This window comes from Phalacrocorax carbo, chromosome Z, assembly GCF_963921805.1.
Source record: "Phalacrocorax carbo chromosome Z, bPhaCar2.1, whole genome shotgun sequence".
NCBI lineage: Eukaryota > Metazoa > Chordata > Aves > Suliformes > Phalacrocoracidae > Phalacrocorax > Phalacrocorax carbo.
In genome coordinates, this window is record NC_087548.1 from 81,133,975 (window position 1) to 81,146,540 (window position 12,566).

A 12,566-nucleotide genomic window follows, 5' to 3' on the forward strand; every position below is an offset into this window, starting at 1 on the left:
AGGCGGCCGACAGACCGTCCTCGACAGTAGCCAGGAGCTCCTTCCTGTTGGCTTCCCCATATAAGCCCTCACCAAGAACCAAGAGGTGACCCACAACATGACCTGCTTCGCTCTAGTGTCTCCTTGGGAAGTCTAGGCATGTTCATCATCCTAGCATAAAACATAATTTTTACAGACCATTAGTCTGAGGTGCCTCAGAATCCCTCTAGATCTCACCCCAGACATTCTTCGTATGTAGGACAGCTTGCAGCCGTAGGTTTCCAACTGAATATAATAAGCAGATTGGTGAATATGTAAATAACCAGAGAAGAAACCAGCCTACAGTAATGTAAATATTGTGATACTTGCTCATCTTTATCCAGTGAGGGATACATGGACCTTATCCTCAACTGACTTCTTATGGAAAACCCTTGCTACAAAACAAAAACACATTATAGCCACGAGGTGCCTTGGCATTGCCCTTGGGGGTTGAGGATCCCAGTCCATCACATGAGCTTTCCAGCAGTGAACATCCCACTCCTAGATGTTGAAAGACAGGTGCTCCAGAGTTTCAAAGGTCAACCCGTACTCCGTATTGAAATGTTTAACTTATGCAGCCTTTTGCAATGGTGCTGTTTCACACAAATGCACTGTCCAGGATGGCATGTCTGCAAGTTTAGGAGCACCACACTCCTGGGAACGATGTCCACAGGGTGCTTTCCCTCCATAGACACTTATGAAGCTGACAGAAATCAGTCAGCTGAGGAAGATTTTTAAAGAAAACATGGCTATGAGTCATCACACTCTTCCAGGCTGACAATTTTGAAAATAAACCAGAGATGAGGAAAACAGGCCTAGAGGTAACTCATTCATACAACTTGCCCTCCCATCCCCACCACCACTCCAACCTTATGAGACAAGGAAAGCAGCTGCCCCTGCCAGTAGGCATGCAACCTTTTTTATGAAGAGTTTTCTAGAAGACTGTCAAGTGTGGGAATATAGAAACAGAGGAAAATACATAATCTAGAAAAATACATCTGCTTAGGGCTTCACCTATTTGGGGAATATTACGTGGGTGTACAATGCTTAACAAATTGGGTAGTGCCATTACCAAACAAACAGCAAGTTACAGGGGTAATAGAAAAAGGGTTGTGCCCAAGGTGGTGTCATGTCTCCCTGCAGGGATGTGAAGGGGACTAGAGAAGTTAGTGGAGTTTATACAGCCCAGAGCGCAGGGGTGTGGAGTAGAGCAGAGTATAAAAAAGAGATAGTAAAATTACATATATAGATATATATACATGTTATATCTAATATAAATATATATATCTGCAAATTGTCTTTGATATACCGGTTATTTAGTTACAATAACAATAACAAAAAAACCTGTAATAATTAATTAGAAAATAATTATTTTGAAATCAATAGTCTTATTTGCTATGTAAGTAACAAGATGTTTCTTGTCTTTGACTGGGCTGATGCTACTTTTGCAATGACGTTTTTAACACTCTTGACTATGAATGGAAAGTTTTCATATCATGAGTGTTTGGTAATATTTGTTTAAAATTTTCTGTTACAGTGACTGTTTCCTCTAGTAAACTACTTTCTCAGAATATTGATACACAGAAGAGTGGAGCCAATTTCCGTGAATTGCTCAAAAATATGAACAAACATTTCTTGACAAGGATTCCCCTGGCTCTAATGCAGAAGGGATGTAACAGCTGTAGGCACTGGAAGTCATCTATGAAGCTTTCAGCAGCTTACAAACAGGGAGATAAATCTTTTTGGGTTGGTTTTGGTTTATTCGTTGGGTAGAGTCTCTGCTTGGACTGACTGACCTGCTCTGGGATTGTTGCTGTTAGTTTGGTGAGGCTCAGCCTTGCAGTCGCTTTCATCCTAAGTTATGTTGTTGGTGATAGTGGGTGGAAGCAATGTTTAAGTTTTAGCTGTCAAAATCTGATCTTTATTTGTATTTGTACAAATATTCATCCAGATGCAAACATTTTCATGTTACTTTTATAAACAAATAAATACATTTTCTCTATTTCTGAAATTGGCAAAATAATACATTTGTACTGCGCAATGTATTAGAAAAAACATTGTATAAAAGCAAATTATATTGTTTTCGTACAAGTAGATGCTAACATTTTTCTAAATGCAGAAGTAGGTATTTTTATTCACAAAATGTTGCTGTTTCCCTACAGTGATGCATAAACAGTAGCCTGGTATTAGCCAGGATTCAAACTGGGCCTTTAACACTTCCACTCTCATTTTTCAGAAGTTCAAATTGATGGTGGCTGAGCTACCAACAAAAACCATGGTGCCACAATACTCGGGACACTAAACGGATTTGGAATTAGTAAACAGCTCTCAGTGACTTTCCTACTGCTTTGGCTTTACACCGTATCCTGAACAGGATATTTAAGCAACACACAATTTTTAACTCTTTGATAAAAAGATTTTCATGTAGAGAATGAGCTAATACTGAAAGCAGCATCTCTGAAAATAATAACCAGTCTTGCAGTCTTCAACCAGAGCTCTCCAAGCGTGTTCTTGCTGACCCATGCTTTAAAATGCACCATATTCTGTTGCCTCCTAGTTCTATTTCCATACATACATATATGTATTTGTAGCACTCCCACTGTGGCAAAGGGAGTTATATATAGCATCTAAGGGAAAAAAAACCAACACAAGCTTTAAAAAGTTGATTTATGAAAAGAAAGCATGCTTTGGTGTGATTCAGGAAACAAAAGGTCCGTTCTCACTTCCTTTTCACTGTGCTCAGAAGAATTCCGCTCAGTTTATAGCCCTTATTTCTCAGTATGATACTCCCTTCACAGATAGCCAACAAATACCCACTTTGCAGATAAAATTCCCATAGGGTTACAATTCTTGTAGGGCTCCAGGTCTACCAAGACCACCCCAACCCCAGGAACAGAGCCCAGCATCCTCCCTACCCTGTATTTTGCTGCTGTCTCTGCTGCATAACTTGGCGACAAAGTATGTGTCGCCTCTCCCTCCGAGAGCTGCCCATGTACAGGAAAGTGTCTGACCTTGGTTGTTGGTTACTCCATTGGCTCAAATGAAAGAAACCTGCACTACAGCTTTGAAGGTCTTATCTTCAAACTCCTCTGACTGAAAAAGTGAGAAAAACAGTATGTGACAGTATCAGAATGGCTTCAAAGGAGGCTTTAATTCTTACACTTCCAAGCTTTCAAAAGCTTGACTGCACAATTCTCTTCTAATGAAACTTTTGGTACATTGACTTACAACAGAACTCCCAAACTCAAAACTTTCCAAGATTTTCAGGCAAGAAGGGCTTGCTTTTTTATCTTTCCCATACATACTCCAATCCACGAGACCTTTTTTTCTGTAAAATGCTGACTAAAGGAGTGTCTGTTCAAGTAACATGTAGACCCTGGAAGAACTGTAACACCATTTTTAACTGATTGTACTGTTCAGTTAATTAAAACTGAACAGTGTTTCTGACATGAAACAGTAAGTAGAGAAGTGGCTTGGGGTTGCTGCTGATAGGCATTTTACCATTTGCTTTCATCCTAGTTATGATCCTTTCAGCCCTGTAGAGGCCATTTCATGACAGGGACATTTTGTTTCATAAAGAAGCACAAAAGCAGCAAGTGTTAGGTTGTAGCAGCAGTAGTGGCAGGAGAGTGAAAGATGCTGTTGACAGAGCTTTGCACAGGTCCCTTACTTTTCAAATAAAAAAAAAGTAGCATTATCTGGGACACGTTCATGACTCCTTACATGTGCCTACCACAAACTCACCACCAGACCCTGACCTATTTTGGTAGAGCCAGAAGAGGTGTCAGAACGAATGAGTTACATAGATTAAGCTGGCCTGGATCCAAACAGCCTAAATTCCACCTAAATCCTTGTGCCTGTCCTTATTATTGGCTGCAGAGAAAGCCAGAACTAGCCCCCACCACCAGGAACGGGTGGTTCCTGTATGTGGGCACTCACTCCTCACTCCTGCTCAACTTGCCAAGAAATACTCAAGATTTATTAGGCCAGAGAGAAAATATTTTATATTATTTTTAAAAAGTAAAAAAAACCCCACCTGTTGGTATTACATAAAAAAATATCTATTCTTCAGAAGGTGAACAGGTACCACATCAACTCCAGCCACCTTACTGATCCAAGGTAGCACAGCTGAACGTAAAATTGGTCCTATCCAAACTCTTTTGCAGGGGAAAGGCAACCGAGATGCTGTTGGTTAGCCTGCTGATTCTTGCTGTATCTTCAACAGTTAAGATGGGACCACATTGGCATTTAGATGAAACTTCATCAGATCTTTCCTGGTGAACAGCTGCATAGCACTGCAAGGCAATTCGCATTCCTGTGGGCACCCTGCTCTTAAATTAAGGTATTCGCTACTTTCCAAGAGGCTAAATTTTTATAGGAGACTGTCTTTTACCATGTTCTAGATATGCTACTGTTTCCATTGTTTTTAGCTTGTACCAGAAAAGACCAGCACTTGAGTTACAGATATATCTAATAAAAGACCGAGGTGAGTAACAACATCAAAATCAGTCTGAGATCTCATTAATGCTTTCACCGAGTGGTGCCACAATTAAAAATGCTAAAGAGATTAAGCATTTTGTTGCATTTTAAATTAATTAAATGTTGTTTAAGTTAAGTAAGAAGCCAACAGGGCATTCATGTTACAGACTAATGTACACTTTAAGAAAGCATCTCAAAACAACATAAGCATTTCATTCACTTCTAGAATTAGAAACCACCAGAATTTGAGGTGGATGTGGATACATATGTATATAAATGCATACAAAGTTATGTGCAAAATTCCTCTTAATGAGAACTGTGCATATGTATTGTGACATATTTTGACTTGGCAGCAAGTATGCAATTGAGACGATTATTAGGAAATGAGGCAGCATTTGGCTTTAAGAGATGTTAAGACACCTACAAATCCCGCAAGGGTGTTCTAGTACATAAGTCATTTATTAACTTTATATTAACTTGTATATACATGAGTTTTGATAACTGAAAGAAATAACCAACAAACTTGCAAAAAACATCTTTGTTCAAGCTTTTTCTTAAAATGTGTTTGATTTCTGCCATCTGTATTTTTGGAGTCATGACTTCTTTATGATTAAAAACCTAGATTTTCAACCCCCTGTTTACAAAGCTCCCACTGAAATCAGGTCAGACCTTTGAAGTAAATGGGGTTTCTGAACAGGAAGGATTTGTGCATTGCTTACAATGTGTTTAGGGATATTTTAATCTGTTATCTGACAATAATTTGAGTGCCCTGATGCAGGTTTTTCAGGTTGCATAAATAGCAGAAATATTTGAAGGTTATTCCTCCTCCCAAAATAAAGGTAGCAGAAGCATAATGTACCTACAATATCATTAAAATCATACTGACTTTGTCTTGCTGAAATTACTAGCAGAAGCAGTGCGTATTTCACTTTGTACTACAGACATCTTAACAACCATTCATTATCCTTTACTATTGTCAACACAACCAATTTCTTAAATACTCTAAAGAGAGAAAGAATTAGTGAAAGTTATTACATAATAATTAATATCTTTCTGAGACTAGACTGTTAGCCAAAGTGAAGAGGGCATACATAATTTATGTAACCTCAAGGAAGCAGAATAAGACAGATATACCTCAGACCTGGGCATATTTTCTGCTGCTTTTTAGCTACGACTGTTTAAAGAAAACATTTCAAAAGATCTTTCCACAGCAAGAAAATTAGTTTTCATGCATATTGCTCAGCGAATCATACTTGCCTTACTTTTGTGTGTACATCCCAGTAGGGCTGATTCTGCCCTTATTTTATGTCAGGCTCACCCTGATACAAAATGATTGCAATGATTCTGGTGTGCACCGTGTTAAAGGAAAGCAGATTTTGAGTGTTTTTTTCAAGCAGGAGGCTTAGGCCTGAGCGGTATCAACCCATATAACATTAACCATCTACATTCTCATTTTAAACTGTCTCCAAGGTGGTTTCTGAGATTGTAAAGGCTCTACAAAATAACCAAAAATGACAACGCTCTTGTGTTTGCCACTGTGCTGTGTATTATTAGGTAAATAACTAGTTAGTTAATTGTCAAGCAGGTGCTTCCTCATGGCAAAAGTCTGAGCTATCACTGTTAATAAAACCTGCCTATCACATGGAGAAGCTTTGACTCCAGCACCTAAACAACCCTTGAAAAGCACTTAATGTTTACCATGTCTCATAGAGCCATGATGTCCTCAGGTTTACCCATTCTCCCGGCATTTTTTTTTTGCTCCAGGCATGTGGAACTTTTGCCAGGGTTGACACTGTCAGCATACAGTCAGCTGGACATACATCACTTGGATTTCTTGCCTTTCAGCAGTATTACCTCAGGTTGGTAGAGAAGACCTCATGCTGGTCTAATTCCAGGAATAATTCCAAACAGACATTGCAGCCATTCTCCTCAGGAAGGCACATCACTAGCCATACACTGCTCTGAAACACAGAATTAATAAGTGCATTAGAAAAATATGTTACCTGTAAAGCATGCTCATTTTTCTAGTTTAAATAAAACTTTAAAGGACAAAACCTCCTCTCTCTGATTCTGTGTGCAACACAGTGATGCAGATGTGCACTCCTCTACCAAGAGAAGATGAATCGTTCATTTTATAGGTAGCATGACACAGAAATAATAACACAATAATGTTTTGGATATTTTGCTCTTTAATGCTCGTGTCACAACAAATTAATTTATATTAGACTAAAAGGACAAATGAAGTAGCAGTATCAAGCACCCTAAGTATACAAACAGCACTGGAAAACCCCTAGCTTTAACTGTACTTCACCTCTAGTAAACTCTCTACCTCTGTGTATACCTCTATGCCTGTGAAAAGGGAATAAAAAGATCATTTACTCTTTGCCACAGTGACTGATTGTGAGGCTTATTACCTCAAAGTGGGTATACTGTTTTAAGTCATTATGTAATAGGTATTGCTATTAGTGGAGGTTCATGCAAGAAATCTCTTTTAGAAATACGTTTGCTGGGCATAAAATCAGCTTAGAGCATGAGCAATTTATAAGATTTGAAGGACTGAGCAGCATCTCTTTAGCTCAGAGGTTTTTTGTACAGGGCTTGGTACTATATTACCAGCCGAAGCCCCAGACTCCCTGTATTTAACCAAATAGAAGAGAATAAACTTATTTTTGAGTGCACAGATACAAGCAATCTAGATATTCTGGGCTACACTGTCCCATTGTGTCTTGAGTTCATATTTGAGCTCGGACTTCCTTGATCATTTCCATGGCCTAGGCAATAGTTTGCAGCCTGATTTTGTTCTGAAATAGTTGCATTGCTCCATCACCAGACAGCATCACACATAGGATGGTGGCTGACTCGCGCCTTCAGGCAGCCAGGGAAGGGCAGAGCAAGCCACTGGCACGATATTTAGTTCCACTCTCAGTAGGATAATTATCCAAAGTCCCACACAAGGTTTGTCTGCCTTTAGCACTAGACCTAAAATATCGGTAGTCCTGCAGGCGGTCCCTGCAGAGCTGGGAAAAAGGAATGGAGGCTTTGGTTCAGGCATGTGGGCATGTGGGCACCCAGCTTCCAGTAGCCTGTCCATCTGATGGCAGCAAAACTCCTTTCCAAATCTGACTGTGTCCACCCCACACACACAAAGAGGAATCACATCAGGACATACTCCAAAGCACACCAGGTAAATAAAAGAAGGAAGCAGGCTACTGAAATGCACCTGCAAACTAGCTTTGGTGTTTCAGTGCAGAACATTCGGGTATGATGCAAGTCTTTATACAGGGAGGCGTGAAGTCCCATAGATATACTCCTAGACAAAGTTTTGGGTAGAAAAATCACATGCTTCAATTTCCTCATCTGGAAAGCATGAATGATACCTTCCTCTGGAAAGAAGTTTGCGAAGCAATCTGAAAAGCTGACACAGGAAAGCTGAGACTAATATCTATACTTCTGGTGCACTGGACACAGATTTGTATGTGAGTAGCAACTTTATACAGGAAAGCACTTGACGCTTTTGGTCCATTGTAGCATTTTTAACACAGGAAAGCATAGAATCACATATCCATTTCCCTGCTTTGTGGATGCAACAGTGTCCTTTTTCCTTCCATAGTTTTGATTTTCGCCTTTTTGAGGTCATTTCGTTACAACAGCGCAAGTTAGGGTAGCTTCATTTACATATACTGGATCAGCCCAAGCAGAATCAAAAATATTACTGTTAATCATGGCCCAGTGTTAAGCATTAGAAAGACATACTACAGAGATGTAAATATGCAGGAAAACTTAGGGTTGAGAAATATTCCTTTTAGAGTTTGGATTAATCTAAGTATGTGAGAGAGTACATCTTTTCTAGCATTCATTAGATAAAATTATCGGGACACATCACATTGCATGAGAATATTGCCTTAATATAATAATTATATTCTTTGTATGACTAGGTAAAAAAATACAGCACTGATACAAGCAGTGCTCAATTACTTTATGACTGTGGTTAGCACAAGTTGCCATTCTGAAGTTATGACAAAGTTCAGACTGTCTAAAGAAAAGAGAGCTGGAAAGGCATTTATCATTTATAACTTCAAGACAGTACCATTCATAACCTCAAGACATTCAGTGAGGCTAGGTAAAATATCTTTTTTCAAATTTCAAAGATAGGTAAGTGTAATATAGGCAAAGACATCCACTGTCTGTATCCTCAAGGTATTGCCATTCTCTGAAGCTAAGTAAATTTGTTTTGCATTTTAAAAGTATGTAAGTATATAAAGTACAAAAGCATATTTTTGTATAAAACATTTCTCAGAAGTGCTTTGCTAATCATTTTAAAAGCATACACGTTGCTTGCTTTGTTTTTCTTAAAAACTGCATTACGCATTTAGGAGCTGCTAATCCTTCGCCGTACCAATTTGTCTCCACATTAGATTAAAGTTTCTTTCCCTTTGGCTCTGCCTTTCAGGTGGTGTCAGGTTGCAATGCAAGACAAGTTTGCTGCCTGCGTTTGCAGAACTGCCTTAAGAATAATGTGTTGTACATCCCTGCTGCAGCTATTTCATAAGGCCACCTTCCCCATTCGAGTGCAATGGCATGACTAATGCACGTGAAGTTAAGCACGTGCGTTAGGCCCTGAGCCAGCAAACATTAGTGCAGGGCAGGGAAGTGAATCTGCGCAGAACCCAGCTCGTTTCAGTACAGCAACAGGGAAACCTGCCACTGTCGGAGCCAAAGTGTTTATAGGACAGGGACCTCTGAAAGCAATTAAAACACAAAACATTGCTGCTCTGCTTGTATCACAATCCATTAAACAAACAAACAAAAGCTGTTTTCTGCATTTAACTTGATTTCCCAGTACTGTCATTGCAAATAATAACAAAACAATAGGATTGCTTTCTCTGTCATCTGCCAGTCAAGATGGGAAACAGCCATCTATACTTTATATTGAAAAACAAAGGACCATTCAACAGGAGCATCCCAAACTAACTGACTCTTTGGAAAACAGGTTGGAAATAGAAGTTAAATCACAAACATGGTATTTTGTTATGTTATGTTTATCCTTCCTAGATAATCCTTATCAATATACCAGTCCACACAGAGCACTTTCTGACTGCAGTCCTCACAAACATGCTCCAGTATCCTACTCCTGAAAATTAATTATTATCTCATTGGAGTAAATGCTTCTTCAGGCTGAGCTGTGATGGGGTTACAACTGTGCAAGGGCTATCCGTAGTGACACACAGATGTGACTAAAAGGCCTTGTAAGGGAAATGCATAAACAAGACCTCGGTGCTGCAATATCGGTGTTTAATGTTATGCAAGCGAGTCATCTAACTACTCTGAAGGGGATTCTTCCATGCATAAGTACTTGCAAAATGGGAAAATTACATATTTTTGATGCACAAGAAGGAACAGAATTGAGTTTACATCTCAATCTCTTATAGGTCTTTGGGGTTTTTTTCCCACTAATTCACGTTATTCCTAGTCTTTAGTCTCATGACTTAAACTATATAAACAACGCAGTAGGGCTGATTTGGGTTCATTCTCTTTACCAAAAATGAGAGATGGGGGGGACCGGGACCATTCAGTAGATCAGCAGATACATATGGTTAAGAAATTTCAAAGCTGACCTTTTATATGTTTATATACATAAGTGTAATGTGTATATGTACACAGGTTCATATATGTACAGAGTAGCTGGGTATATGCTAGGTTCCAAAATACTACAGTTCCTCTCTATGTAAAGGAGAGAACAATAAATACAAAAAGACTTACTCCAGTTACTGGCAGCATATATGGGATTGCTAACTTTTTATAACATGCTTATACGATTCTCCTGCTATGTACCAAGTGAAGAAAATTAAGTTTCTAATAATTTTTCTTTAGAGTATGAAAATCAGTTTCTTGAAAAGTTAAATTCTTATTACAACTTCCAACTTCTGAAATACAGTGCAGTCAAAAATCAATATTTTCCCACAGATTGCCAGGCTTTTTAAACTAGATGTTTATAAAGCTCCTTGACTAAATAAGAAAACAATTTTTAAAACTTGAATTAAGGTCACCCAAAAAGACTATCTTTTATTAACAATTTTAGCTGCAAGTGTCATGTAACAGATCCTAGCAAGACAGAAGTAAATAAGATGGAACTACAACTATTAGAAATGCAAGCTTGTAATTTTTAAGGCCAATCTTAAAAAAAAAAAAATTTTCCATATCAAAGGAAACAACTTCCCTATTTCAATGAAGACATTAAAACAGCCTTGCCCAGGCTGCTTAGCAAGAGGCACTCCAACATCAGCAGGTTCAGGAGAGAGTTATATGACTCATCTCTCCATCCCCAGGGCAAAGGCCCCCTCAGCACCCTCCTGTACATCAACACCCTGCTGCTGCTGCTGCTGCTGCTGCAGACACTGAGCCTCCTCTGGAGCTCGCTCCTGCTCTGACAGCAGCCTCAGGCCCTCGCTGAGCTCCACAACTCCAGTTCACATTTCCACCGCCTTGCAACAGCCCAGCTCCCAGCGAGCCCTGTTACCCGGGAGATCCGGCCGTCACGCACCGTGCATCCTCTTCCACCACGCCCGCTCGAAACGGTCCCCCTCCTACTCTCTGGCTCGGTGCATCCTTGATTCGCCCTCCCTCTGCGCAGGCCCCCTGTGCATAGGCACGACCGGCTGATGAATGACCCTCAGGACATGATGCAAGGCACGCCCCTGAACTCACCCTTCCCAGGTGATGCTCACGGGTGTTAGTGATGTGACAATTATTCCACCGCCGCTGCCACGGTGTGCTGTGGGCAACAGCTGTGTGATTAGATGCCTTCCTGGCCCAGAAGTGACACAACAGCACTGCTTTTATTAGCAACACAACCCCCTCCAGCACTGGGTCGTTTTAAATATTTTTGTTCCTCCTCCCAAATTCTGTGTCAGAACATCCCTCCTTTTCATTCCAACTTTCCAAAATGCATTTGCAAGATGGGACTGCAAATACTCCTGCAAATAATCCCCTCAAGCACCTGCGCCACTTTCTGCAACCTCGTTTGTCTACTTATTCTGAAAATGCAAGAAAAGCAATCTTAAAATCCCTGAAAATAAAGCCTCAACTCCTAGTGATTTGACCAATCTTATTTTTTTACTATTATTCCTACAGTGATATCAACAGCAAATTAATATGAAGCATAGATAATTGCTGCAAGGAAAAACCAAACATTAATATATGAACGTTTGAACATCTTGTTTCTAGAAGTTCTGTGTGCTTCCATTTATTTCAGCAACAAGAATGAATGCTTATCATTTCTGAAAATATGGATGACAGCGGTAAAGAAGTTTGAAGTAAAATTTTCAATGCAATTTGGCAGGGGAAAAAAAAAACCCAACTGTGCTATCTTTGGCTTCCCACAGAATGTCATCAAATCACAGGCTTGAGAAGTACTATATCTTTCCTGTGTAGGATGGAAGATACTGAAAATCTCATCAATTGTGTGTTTTCTACCACAAAACTTCAGCAGCAAAATATTGCCAAGTTGCAAATAACATTAAAATAAAGGACTGCATTGGAAAAGTTTATAATGTACTAAGTAACCCCCCTAAAAGCACAGATTGTACCAAGGAAACCAGAATAAAATTTTAAAAGTTGTAACCACCAGGCTAGGAAAAGAGCTGTTCAGTGATACAAGGATGTGTACTTATCTGTACTCAAACAGAACGCTCATATTTCACAAACTAAGTAAAGTTGGGCCATGTCAGTGACTGAGATAAGGGATAGGTGATACCAGAGGTTGCTTTTATGCATCAGCAGCTGGCATGCTTCTGCATAAGTAAGCATTAAATTAAACATTCAAGAGAGCAGTCAGTTGCACTACTTAGCCAGAAATATGTCTTTGCTGAGAGCAAAATCCAGGTCCTATCACCCTGTTGGTTAAAAAAAGGTAATAATGAATTGGATGAAAGTCACCATCCAGTATGAATATACATAGTACTCTGAATTTTTCCTATTCATCCAGTACTCGCATGAACCATAGGCTTAAAATTAATATTTTTATTTCATGAGAATGCATTTTAAGTGACACAAATTTTCCCATCACAGAG

General features: G+C 39.4%; 1 long non-coding RNA gene across 1 annotated transcript in view; it reads right to left on the reverse strand.

Annotated features, from left to right (window-relative positions):
- LOC135310571 (uncharacterized) overlaps nt 1–12,566 on the reverse strand; it is a 119,338-nt gene that overhangs the window by 65,802 nt on the left and 40,970 nt on the right. Inside the window, exon 3 of the long non-coding RNA XR_010370662.1 lies at nt 6,352–6,458. This is a non-coding gene — a long non-coding RNA (uncharacterized LOC135310571). The remainder of the gene's footprint in view (nt 1–6,351; nt 6,459–12,566) is intronic.